The 13,536-nt window shown below is 34.4% G+C and overlaps 2 long non-coding RNA genes across 4 annotated transcripts in view; one reads left to right on the top strand and one right to left on the bottom strand.

Moving 5' to 3' along the window:
- LOC141376658 (uncharacterized) overlaps positions 1 to 3,357 on the top strand; it is a 5,649-nt gene extending 2,292 nt beyond the window's left edge. Inside the window, exons 2-6 of one of the 3 annotated variants that reach the window (XR_012387319.1) lie at positions 723 to 866; positions 1,533 to 1,649; positions 1,741 to 1,782; positions 1,967 to 2,097; positions 2,438 to 3,357. This is a non-coding gene — a long non-coding RNA (uncharacterized lncRNA). Of the gene's footprint in view, positions 1 to 496; positions 867 to 1,530; positions 1,650 to 1,740; positions 1,783 to 1,966; positions 2,098 to 2,437 lie in introns of those variants that run through there. The other 2 variants (XR_012387318.1, XR_012387317.1) reach the window with 2 other exon arrangements.
- LOC137496660 (uncharacterized) overlaps positions 1 to 13,536 on the bottom strand; it is a 148,989-nt gene that overhangs the window by 78,446 nt on the left and 57,007 nt on the right. The gene's annotated exons all lie outside the window — the stretch shown is intronic.

Genomic DNA, 13,536 nt, shown 5'->3' with positions numbered 1-13,536 from the left:
TGAGCATGTTAGAAACATACTAGAAAACATGCTAAACAACAGAAATATGCTAACACCATAATAATGCCAGAAACAATACCAGCAGCATGTTAATTCAAGATAGGAATGTGCTTAAATTCTGATAACTATGCATTAGAAAAAACTAGCAGCATAATACACTGTTAGACATTTCTGTAAATTACACAGTTATTTACTGTATTTCACCCAGTGTAATACTGCAAATTCCTTTTACGGTAATTAACTGTATTTACCGTTGCATTATGGGAATTTAGTGTGACGTCGAACAACATATACAGTGATGTACTGTATTTGTAAAAATTCGTGTATTATACTGTATTTTCCACAACTGCTTCAACGCCACCTTGCGGCGATTCGACTACTCTGCACCACTTTTTGCCTGAGGACCCTGGAGCAATTCTGGAAGACAATTTATTAGCGTGCCTGAAGAACATACTGGATTTAACAAACTTTACTCTGGTAAGCTGAGGCAGTGTTTCATTTTACAGAATGTTTTGTGGACGAGAATAGAACAAAGTAAAGTATAAAGTTGGCTATTATTATTTTCTCTGGCTTGGCGTTATTTCGCCCATTTGAGAAATATATCATCTATTAAGATGTTACCTTTATTTAATTTATTACATTAACACTACTATTACTTTAAATAAGACTGTTTATGATTATTAGCCATTGTTCTCTTCATATCTTTTTATTTATTTACATAGGAACCGGTGTTGCAGCGGGTTTTGGTTTAGGAGGGAACCAGAGGTATGCAGACAGTTTTGGAGGACACTTAGCACGAGACAACGGTCCGGCAGAGAGTGTTTTCCCCCAGAAGAATATGAGTGAAAGACCATCAAATAATCCAGGTAAAAGCGCGTCTGTATGTGCTGACAACACTCGACATTGATTTGAGCACCTCTATTAGCATATAATTGCTCGGCAACATTGGCTGAAGCGATCTTAAAATGGTAATGTTAACTGTTAGCTAAACTGAGCTAAGTTTATACTGAATTGGACTCAAACTCATTTTAACGTGCAACGTTTAACTTATATTGATTTATACTATATATATTAGAGTAACTTATAACGTTAGCTTGAGAAAATAACATCGCGACGTAACCTATAAGAACGTTAACGTAAATCTATACAATATGCATAGAGGTAAAGTTGGTTTTATATTCGCACATTCGTTCATTTAGAAGACTCTATACTGTTTACCATGTTACTTTAATTATTCGATCAGAATTAGCATGCCAGTATGACTTGAAATCAACATTAAAACTGTTTATTTGACCGTGAGCATGTTGTTCTTTGATAGTCATTAGCTGCTAAAATGATTTCGCTATTTAGAGTTTGCAAATAATACTTTTATGAAATTAAATTATTATCTGCTAATATAAAACCAACTTTACCTCTATGCATTATGCTAATAACCACCTTTTTGCTATTTATTGTTTGCTAATTATATTTTTATCACAACTCTTGACATTTGGTTTAACATAATTGTTACCATTATATTTTTTTCTGTTTAGATATGGCACTGGCACAGCAGCAGGTTTTGTCTGAAGAAACAAACAGCATTTCGGAGTAACATCTTGATCAGCACAGCCTTATGCTTAAAAAATAAGCAAGACCAGTAAGCAACCAAGGTAAACAAATAAAAAAAAGTTGTGTGGAGGTTGTGGATTGTAGCATGGTATTCTTATCTGTATTTTTGGCTTTTTTATGGTCTCAATATAGAATACTGGGAGCCTGCCTGTGCAAACTGGACCTCATACAACAGTAAGTATTGTACATCTATTTGTTTCTCAATATAGTAACGTTACTTTTAATACAAAATGTGTCACATGTTTAGTTGCAAGCTAAATAAAAAATCTTTGTATTAAATGTCCTTTTCCCCATTTCATGTTGCCTAAATATTTTGTAATAAATAAAATAATAAAAATTTTTGTATAAATAATTCCAGAGGATGAAACAAAATGCACAGCAACAACCAGAGTGAGCCAGAAGAAGGCAGGAGAAGTAGTGAAGAGAATGACAACCATGAACAACAGTTTGTTATCCTTCTTTCACCAGCTAACTGAGAACTTGGATTAGGTGAGACACTCTCAATAGTTGTATCAGTATTCAGTCTGTTTTAGTTTATTAGGAATACATAAAACAAATAGTCTAATCTGTCCTGCAGTGAATCAACCCATCACAAATGCTACAATGTTTTTGTAAAACCTAGTTAGGGAAAAAAATAAACAGGACATTCTGGTTAGTTCTCTTTTAAACATGGTAGTGAGCAGGTTATGAGCAGGAGCCAGTTGCTCAGTACCAGCTGAAAACTACCCCAACCTAGCTGCCATGCTTCAAAATAATTAACCAGTATATGATTTATTTTTTTTAAACAAGCTTCTTCTATGCTTATGTTAGTCTGTTTGTCCTTATCCAGAGTTCTTCATAATCCTGGACTGGGCCAAATCCTGACCAGATGCTGTGGTGGTCATGGAGGAGTGAATCCTAAAAGACACACATTATCAATGAGTTTCCGCATTGATCCAATGGGCCAGCCTGACCACCCGCTGGTGAACTTTCAAGCCTCTGGTGCCTAGACTGCGGCCTTGCACAAGTTTGGCTAGAGGAGAACTGGTCGTGCCCAACTGAGCCTGCTATCTCTCAAGGGATTTTATTCTACACTTTCGTCAGTTGGTGAAGTTTCTTCCATGCCACTGTCGCCACTGGATCGCTTGGCTACGATTGGTGGATCGGTGGATTTGCTCTTATGTGTTTGGACTTTCAGCAGTGACATTTACTGCTTCAATTCTGAAAACTGGACTGAAGCAGCTTCAATTTACAAGAACTTCTATGTTAAGCTGCTATGACATCATTGATCTACATTGTAAAAGTGCAATAGAAATAAAGATGAATTGCATTTGAACATGTGAATTCAGACCTTGTTGAGCATTTGACACCAGATTTAGTAATATTTTAAAGTTGGGTTGTTTCTGAGTCGGCTAATAGTTACAAATATTTATTTTTCCAACAATATGCAATTCAGAAGTTTAAATTTTTTTTGTACATGTATGTTCTAGTGCTTTGTGTGATTTATTTATTTTTAATGTGTTGATTTTATTGCTTAATGTAATTTTCACACATTTTCCTTAAATGCTTTAAGGATTATTAATGTTTTAAAGAATGGAATATTTTGTAATTGTGTCTGGTTTAATGTCAGTAGTACTTATTACAATTGGGTTTTTTTTTCTCAACAATATGCAGGTCAGACACTTAAATTAGTTTTGTACATGTATGTTAATGTGCTTTGTCATTTTCAATGTTTTTTTTCTTAAAATAAAATATTTTGAATGATTGAAATGTAATGTTTTTACACATTTTTAAGCTTGTTTTAAGCATCTCCAATGTTTTAAATAAAGAGTGTTTATTTTGTTAATATTTTGTAATTGTGTCTTTTTTAGGTCTATAGTATTAAAATGATATTAATAAAATTATATTATAAAATATTTAGGACACAATTAAAAGGTTTACAGTAGCTAACTGTTAACTTAGGTTTTTACAGTAGTTAACCATTTTCAACCACTACGGTAACATGCTGTAAACGGATTTACAGTTGTATACTGTAAATCTAAAATACAGTAACTTATTGGCAACAGTGTTGCCAGTAAGTTACTGTAAAAACCCTTTGAAATGTCTAAGTGTAATTCATAATAGCAAGATGCTAAACATGTTAAAATCATGCTAATTTATGCTTGCAATGTAAAACGTCAACATGATAGCAGTGATAAAATAGGCTAATAACATCCTAATACACATTTGCATTATTATTAAGCATTTAAAAGTGCATTTAACGCTTCATGATAAATCCTGTTAGCAATTAAACATGCTAAAAGTATGCTAGCAAACATGTTATACTACAGATTTGTTTTAGCAGCAAGCTAATGCCAGAAACAATACTAGCAGCGAGTTAATTCAAGATAGGAATTTGCTTAAATATTCCTAATAAGGCATTAAAAATGCTAGCAGCAAAAAGAATTAATGCTAGCAAGATGTCAAACATGCTAACAACATGTTAATTTATGCTAGCAATGTTAAACAGCAACATCTTAGCAACCCCTACTGAAAAAAAAACAGCTTAAACCAGCCTAGGCTGGTTGACTGGTTTTAGCTGGTCAACCAGGCTGGTTTTAGAGGGGTTTTGGCCACTTCCAGGCTGGTTTCCAGCCATTTTCAGCCTGGTCTTAACTGGTCAGGCTGGGAGATGACCAGCTAAAACTAGCTTGACCAGCCTAGCCAGGCTTAAACCAAGCTGGTCAAGCTGCTTTTAGCTGGTCATTTTTCAGCCTGACCAGCTAAGACCAGGCTATGGCTGGAAACCAGCCTGGAAATGGCCAAAACCTGTCTAAAACCAGACTGGTCAACCAGCTAAAACCAGCCAACTAGCCTAAGCTGATTCAAGTTGTTTTTTTTAGCAGGGACATGATAGCCGAATATTAAAATTCGCTAACAACATGCTTACTCAAGCTTGCAATGTTAAACATTAATAAATGCATTAAACTTAGTTTTATTTAGTTCATGTTAGCAACTGAATATGTTAGAAACATGCTAGCAAATATGCTAATTAATGCAAGCAATATATGTAAACTACAGAAGTATGCTAACAGCATGCTAATAGCAGAAACAATACTTGCAGTAAGCTAATTCGAGATAGGAACGGGCTTAAATATTGCTAACTATGTGTTTAAAATGTTAACAGGATGATAATTTATGCTAGCAAGATGTTAAACATGTTTACAACATGCTAATTCATACCTGCAATTTTAAACAGCAAAATAATTCATAATGGGAACACGATACACACGTTAATGTATTAAAACATGGGTATATGATAATGTATGCTGTATAACATCTATAAACATTGTTACCGATTTGTTAAAACATGCTAAAACATGCTAATGTTTTCAATGTTAAACATACAAAACTATTATTGTTAAAACTTAATAGCAACATACTTGTTTGTGTGGCAATTACGTTAAACATGTTACACAAAAATATGCTAATGCTAATCAGGTAGTGCTGTCGCCTCACAGCAAGAAGGTTGCTGGTTCGAGCCTCTGTGTGGAGTTTGCATGTTCTCCCTGCATTCGTGTGGGATTCCTCCGGGTGCTTCGGTTTCCCCCACAGTCCAAAGACATGCGGTACAGGTGAATTAGGTATGCTAAAATTGTCCGTAGTGTATGAGTGTTAATGAGTGTTTATGGCTGTTTCCCAGAGATGGGTTGCAGCTGGAAGGGCATCCACTGCGTAAAAACTTGCTGGATAGGTAGGCGGTTCATTCCGCTGTGGTGACCCCGGATTAGTATTGCATGTTATTATGGCATTTATGTATGCATAGAGGCTGTTTCGTTTTAACTGAATTATATTGGGTTGTTTTCTTTGGAAATGCAGGTCAATTCATCTGAGCAGTCCAGTTCAAGGCAGGATATGGAAAATTTATGTTGATGAGAGTTGCGCTGCACCCTAGTGGACACTGACAGATTATATTGTAGGTAAAAAATGCAGAAGGGCTCATTCGATTTAACTGTTTAGCACTGTTGCTTTATATGAAATTATTAGCATTATTAAAGTATTATCCAGGAAATAATTTGTGATGTTACTCTAATTTGACAAAACCGGCAAAATGCTAACTATTCACTGCAAAAAAATGCTTTTCTTACTTGAAGTTTTTGTCTTGTTTCTAGTCCAAAAACCTAATAATTCCTAAATCAAGGAAAGTTTAAACGAGAAAAAAATAAATTCTTGTTTTTAGTCATAATTAGGTGAGTTTTTCCTAAAAACAAGTCTGGTGATCCCTGTTTTACACATTGGATGGCCTTCTAGATGCAACCCAGTACTGGGAAACACCCACACACTTTTACATTCACACACAGAGAACATGCAAACTCTACACAGAAATGCCAACTGGCCCAGTCGGGACTCAAACCATCAACCTTCTTGCTGTAAAGCGACAGTGCTAACCACTGAGCCACCGTAAAACTCATAATGACAACAAAAAGAAGAAGAGATTTTAATAAGCTCTGAATTTGATCAAACCAGTCCATTTACTCTGTAGTCTGTCAAACGGATTTCCAACAGACCGTTAAAAGTTCAGTGAATCGAGGTGTTCACTTCCCTTTCTCCCTCAGTAAACAAAAAGCCTTATCAGACTCCAATGATAACCACTGGTCCATAATCCATTTTGTATGTTTGACATTCAAGTGTTTTCTTGTTTCCTGAAAATGGATCTCAAAATTACGACAGCAGTGGGGAGTCTGGCTTGAAAGTATAGCGTTTGCTGCGAAGACATTAACCATGCTTGAACTATACTCTTTTTTTTTACTTTGGTGTGCGTTGTTGCCAATCCATCAGAGAGAAAGCCCCCTCCTGTTAAGAGTAATGACTGAATGAGTGTTTGGCTTTTCTGTCGCTCGGAGCCAGTCAGAAGCGTAACACAGCTTCATTACGCTAGTGTTGCTGTGGGCCTCAACTTTTCACCACTGACTTCCAGGAGAAAGATTTCCATTAAATGAATGAATGAATGCCTGCTGGCTCTCCATTATGAGACTAACAGATGATATTAGCCAATGCTGATGACATTAATAACATTAATTAGAAGCCTTTAATATGTAATTATCATCATAACCATTGTCTTTCTGTTTGTTGATATTAAAAGAGATAGTTTACCCAAAAAAATGTACAACTCTGTCATTGTTTAATGACTCTTTACTTATTTCAGACCTTTATGAGTTTCTTTCTTCTGTCGAACACAAATGAGGATATTTTGAAAAATGTTAAAAACCTGTAACCATTTACTTCCATAGAATTAACAAATAGTACTATGGAAGTCAATGGTAATAGGCTTTCAGCATTCTTCAAAGTATCTTCTTTTATGTTTAACAATTATATTGGTAACACTGAATTACGGTAGTAATGTTTATTATAAGTATTTAATGTGTAATTATCATCATAACCGCTGTTGTTGTTCTTCTGTTTGTTCATATTAAAGGGATAGTTCACCCAAAAATGTACAACTCTGTCATCGTTTACTGACTCTTTACTTGATTCAGACCTTTATAAGTTTCTTTCTTCTGTTGAACACAAATAAAGATATTTTGAAAAATGTGGAAAACCTGTAACCATTGACTCCCATAGTATTTTTAGCATTAACAAACTGTTCTATGGAAATCAGTGGTTACAGGTTTTCAGCTTTCTTCAAAGTATCTTCTTTAGTTTTCAACTGAATTACATTAAGAACACTAATTAGAAGTATTTAATAAGTAATTGTCATCACAATCATTGCTGTTCTTCTTTTTGTTTATATTAAAGGGATAGTTCACCCAAAAATGTACAATTCTGTCATCGTTTACTGACTCTTTACTTGCTTCAGACCTTTATGAGTTTCTTTCTTCTGTCAAACACAAATGAGGATATTTTGAAAAATGTTGAAAACCTGTAACCATTGACTTCCATAGAATTAACAAATAGTACTATGGAAGTCAGTGGTTACAGGTTTTCAGCATTCTTCAAAGTATCTTCTTTCATGTTTAACAGAATTATATTGGTAACACTGAATTACATTAGTAATGTTTATTATAAGTATTTAATGTGTAATTATCATCATAACCGCTGTTGTTGTTCTTCTGTTTGTTCATATTAAAGGGATAGTTCACCCAAAAATGTACAACTCTGTCATCGTTTACTGACTCTTTACGTGATTCAGACCTTTATGAGTTTCTTTCTTCTGTCGAACACAAATGAAGATATTTTGAAAAATGTGGAAAAACATGTAACCATTGACTTCCATAGTATTTTTAGCATTAACAAACTGTACTATGGAAATCAATGGTTACAGGTTTTCAGCTTTCTTCAAAGTATCTTCTTTAGTGTTCAACTGAATTACATTAGCAACACTAATTAGAAGTATTTAATATGTAATTGTCATCATAATCATTGCTGGTCTTCTGTTTGTTTATATTAAACGGATAGTTCACCCAAAATAGTACAATTCTGTCATCGTTTACTGACTCTTTACTGGTTTTAAACCTTTTTTGAATGTGATCTACTGTTGAACACAAAGGAAGATATTTTGAAAGATGTTGAAAACCTGTAACCATTGACTTCCATTGTATTCGTTAGCATAAACAAATAGTACTATAGAAGTCAATGGTTACAGGTTTTCAGCTTTCTTCAAAGCATCTTTTTTTCAACAGAAGTATTTAATATGTAATTATCATCATAACCGTTGTTGTTCTTAAAGGGATCGTTCACCCCAAAATTGAAAATTCTGTCATCAATTTTGGGTTTCTTCATCTGTCAAGCACAAATGAAGATATTTTGAAAAATGCTGAAAACCGGTGTTTAACGGAAGAAAGAGAAATTGCTCTGTACAAATGGGTGCTTTTTTGACATTCATCTGCAACATTTTTCAGTTTAATGTTTCATTTTCACAGGAACATTTGTAAAAAACAACATGCAAGAGAAGTGACCTTTATTGTAAAGTTTTAGCATATATGCATCTAAAAATTTGTATGCAAGAGCCATAAGATTTAAAAAATTAAATAATAAATTCTGACAGCTATTAGTAGTTTAGTGTTTTTTGTATCTGAAATCTTCATTTTTACAATACATATTTAACAAATGAAAAATAATGTGTGTATCTTATGAATTTATAATTGTTTGTTTCAAATTGTTTCATTTGTTTGTTTTAATGAGATCTATATATGTATTTATGTATACACAGCTGGAAAAAAGGGTCCCTTCAAAATATTTCTCTGCATTTGCCATAAATAAGTATGTTTTAAGTAAACAGGTTTATTTGTGTTTAATTGTTTTATTGTACACCACTGATTATGTGCATTCAAATTTGCAATTAATAATAATAATAATAACAATACCACTACTATTACTACTGCTAATAATAATAATAATATCGGTTATAATTAATATTTATTAATGGTAATAATGAAAGTCATAATAATAATAGTAATAATAATAATAATAATAATAATAATAGTAATAATAATAACTATTATTATTTTTAATGGTAATAATGAAAGTATTAGTAATATTATTAGTAATAATAATAATTATTATTAATATTATAATTTTCATTAATAAAAAAATAATAACAGTAATATTTTTATTAATAATAGCAATAATAATACTATTTTTATTAATAAATATAAATTATTATTGTTGTTTTTATTATAATTATTATTTTATTTAATATTATTAATAGTTTAATAATAACAGTATTAATATTATTATTATTGATCATTATTGTTATTATTATTATAATCATAATTGTATTATTACTACTAATAATAAACATTTAATTCAATGTGTGTTTGTGCAATTTATTACCAAATTGTTGGAGTAAAAATGTATACCCTTTTTCAGTATAGATCAGACTGACAGACAGACAGACAGACAGACAGACAGACAGACAGACAGACAGACAGATTTTCTCAGTTCCTCAGTTGCAGTAATCTGAAAGTCTAGAGTTGTCCTCTGAGGGGCAGTATTTTCCTTCTTCTCCACCATTTCTCCCCACAGACAGTGGATTGTTTATCACACACAGACAGAGAGAAAGAAACCCTTCACGTCTGTCTCTGGAAAATGACAGTAGTAATTTTAGTGCTGGTTTGAGAGAGTTTGCAGAGACTGCGGAGGTGAACCTTTGAAACGGCCTGTTTTCCAGAGCTGCAGGTCACAGTCATTTTACTGACAGACTGCAGATGCTCGTTTGACAAATGACTGAGACAGAGACTAAGATGGAGACTGTTTAATTAAGCTTTTCATTAAGGGCGCTCTCATAAAGGAGACAATGCTTATGAAATATGGGCTGTGGATGATGCAGGGATGTTTCAATAATTACTGTCGGTTATCAAAATGATGAAAAGAAAGAGCAAGGAATCAGAGGAGGAAAGTTGGTTATTGCTATCTGATAAAGCTTAGAAATTGCGCTCAATTAGAAGGTTTTCGAGCTCATATCTGTCTAATATATAATATATATAATATACATAATATAATATTTGAGCATATTACTGATGTATTTTTTTGAAAGGTGAATTAGTATTGTTTGCTATTACTTTTATAGGAGGTAATTCAAACTTCTAGTAAATTCTGAAGAAATCATTTACTAATATTCACCACCTTACTAACTGCATAGCAAAACCCCTAGCAATTTCCCCCTAATATGTTAAAAAACAACTTTAGGCTACTGCATAGCAACACATTGACAACCACCAAAACAACCGAGCATCTCCAACCAATGCTATAAATTAACAAAAAACTCCATAGTAACCACATAGCCACACCTTGGCAACCACCAAAACATCTGAGCATCACACAAACATGACTAAGAACACCTTAGTAACTTCTTAGCAACATCTTGGCAACAAAAACATCTATAGTAAGTAACATCAAAGCATTATGTTATAAATGACTAAGAAAACTTTAGTTACCACATAGCAAAACCTACCATAGCACATACCGGAACACCCAAGAAACACACAAAAAATTCCAAGAACACCTTACTAACTTCTTAGCAACATTTTGGCAAACAAACATCTAAGCAACTTCGAAGCAATATGCTATAAACGACTAAGAAAACTTTAGCAATCACATAGCAACAAACTGGCAACCACAAAAACATCCAAGCAAGACACAAATAATGACTAAGAACACCTTAGTAACATCCTAGCAACATTCTGGCGACCAAAACATCTAAGCAACTTCAAAGCAACATGCTTTAAATGACTAAAAACACTTTATCAACCATATAACAACATCTTGACAACCACCAAAACATCAGAGCAACACACAAAAAATAACTAAGAGCACCTTAGTAACTTCCTAGGAACATCTTGGCCACCAGAACAAAGCAACTTCAAAGTAACATAAATGACTACGAACACTTTAGTAACCATATAGCAACACCCATGGATATTTCCATTAGATGTCGCATACGCTGTCTATTGGAAGGAATGCAGCAATAAAGCCGTCATTTTAGTACAGGGTAGAAATCCTGTCTCGGAGGTCTACAGACAATTCCTTTGTCTTCATGCTTGGTTTGTGCTTTGCCATGCACTGTCAACCTTATATAGACAGGTGTATGCCTTTTCAAATCATGTTCAATCAACTGAATTTACCACAGGTGAACTCCAATTAAGCTGCTGAATGATCAGTGGAAACACTGGCTGTTTCTCAATATGCATTCTTCAGCGGTCTTGCGTCGTCGTGTTCTTGTGTAACGTCATCATCAGCTGCCAAAGTTCAGTTCCAAGACTCAAGATGTGATCTTGATATTGAGGACGCACCGATGAAGACTTGAGCACCGAACTCGCTCTGGAAGTCCCAGAAGTCATTGCGAATGGAGGTGGGAAGCGCAGCTTTTTATTTAGATTTATTATTAAAGTTCGGAGATTTAACTTATTTACCTCAGGAGTTTTCCTAAATGAAACGGTGAATATAAACATTAGCATGGAGATTTTAATAAAGGAATGAACACATTAAGGGTGTTTGTTTGCTGAAATTCGTATTAAAATCTGTTTTATTTATATTGTGCAACATATATTTATAATGTTTTTATGCTAAGTATATATTTTAAAAAGGTTGGAAAAATAAATCATATAAATGCTGTAATGTTTAAAAAATGTACCATTTAAACGCGTGAAGGTCATGTGACCATCAGGAAGAACACAGCATCTCATTTCTCAAAGGATGTGTTTTCTGCCCTCGGGGTCTCCTGAGTTCGTTCTTCCGAGGACACCTAGCAAGACCGGTCTCCACAAGAACGCAAGTCCGTTCTCTGCGTTCTTGGAATTGAGAAACAGCCACTTTAATTCAGATGTTTCAAAAACTAATCTATATGAGTACTTTGAACTTACTCCATTTAAGTTTAAGTAATGAGGTATGTATTTAACTCACTGCCTTCAACACTGAGTTCAAAACTCTTTTCAAATGAGTAGCATCAACATTTAGTAAATTTTGAGTTAACTACACTAATTTCAATTGAAAAAGTTTACTGTCTGGTTTTACAGTGTAGTCAATTTTATGTTTGATTACTGAGAAATAGTAGGAAATAGTAACATAGCATAGAATAGAATATATTCAGAAACATACTGGACTAAATGTACAATAATGAAGTAGAAAGACTTGTAAAAGAGTAATCAACTTAATATATATATTTTTTTACAAAGCATGCTGGCCATTTCAAATCAGTCACTAATGAAATGCATTCCTGCTTAGGATGCTGTCTACAAAGACTAGGTTTTGAAACGGAGTGCATTTTTCACAAATTTGATTTAAACGCCGTTCAAAGTCAGCAGAACCAACAGGAAATCCTTTAACAATCAGCTCAGTGTGTCTGGCCTCGCACGCTCACCCACTCAAAACAGAAAATCTTTACGCTAAATGAAAGGCGCTGGAAATCCTATTAGCACTCTCGTCCTTGGATCTGGTCTGCGTACAGCGCTGATGGCGTGTCTGTGACACCCACATGACCCTGACTTTGCATCATTAACATTGTGCTTGGACAAGCGTGTGCGTGAAACGTTATGAAATTAGACCCCCCGGCATCCACAAACATCCCGATACCCAGAGTTTAAAGCCCGTGGGGTGCATTTCGTCACACTCTCTCCTTCAAAAACCCAGCTCCTGGTGGATGCTGTCTTTAATGCTGATCTGGAGTCAGACTGCCATGTGCGAATCCCAACCCGAGGCGGTACAGGCGGAGTCATGAACTCATTTTCACATCAGTGTAAAGAAATCATATAGCAACACATTGGCAACCAGCAAAACATCTAAGCAATATACATACTATTTGTTTGAATTTTTTTTTTTTGTCTTTCTTACTGCAAACTTATATGAGTGAAAATATCATTAAAATGTCGAGGGGGGCCTTACAATATTTTCAGGGGGAAAAGGGGGTTTCAGGCAAAAAAAGGTTGGGAACCACTGCTATAAATGACAAAAACACTTTATTAACCATATAGTAACACATTGGCAACCAGCAAAACATCCAAGCAACACCCAAAAAATGACTAAGAACACCTTAGTAACCTCCTAGCCACATCATGGCAACCAAAACATCAAAGCAACATGCTATAAATGACTAAAACACTTTAACAACTACATAGCAACATCTTGGTAACCACCAAGGTGTTAGAGTAACAGACAAAAAAAAATGTTCATGTGATGTAAAGTTTAACTGTATAGAGTATTTCCCTAATGAAAAAAAACAGCATATGCTGGTAAGGTATGTTTTAATGCTGACATGCTGGTTTCAAAGCTGGATTTGCTGGTCTCGATGCTGGTTCTGCTGGTTTTGATGCTGATCTTGCTTGTTTCAGTGCTGGTCTCAATGCTGATTTTGATGGTCTCAGTGCTGATCCTGACCAGCATCGAGACCAGGAAGACCAGCATTGAAACCGGCAAGCATCGAGACCAACAAAAGCAGTATCGAGACCAGCAAAACCAGCATCGAGACCAGCAGTA

Source organism: Danio rerio, chromosome 11, assembly GCF_049306965.1.
Source record: "Danio rerio strain Tuebingen ecotype United States chromosome 11, GRCz12tu, whole genome shotgun sequence".
Taxonomy (NCBI): Eukaryota; Metazoa; Chordata; class Actinopteri; order Cypriniformes; family Danionidae; genus Danio; species Danio rerio.
The sequence above is the reverse complement of the archived record's forward strand: the minus strand, read 5'-3'. Positions and strand labels throughout refer to the sequence as shown.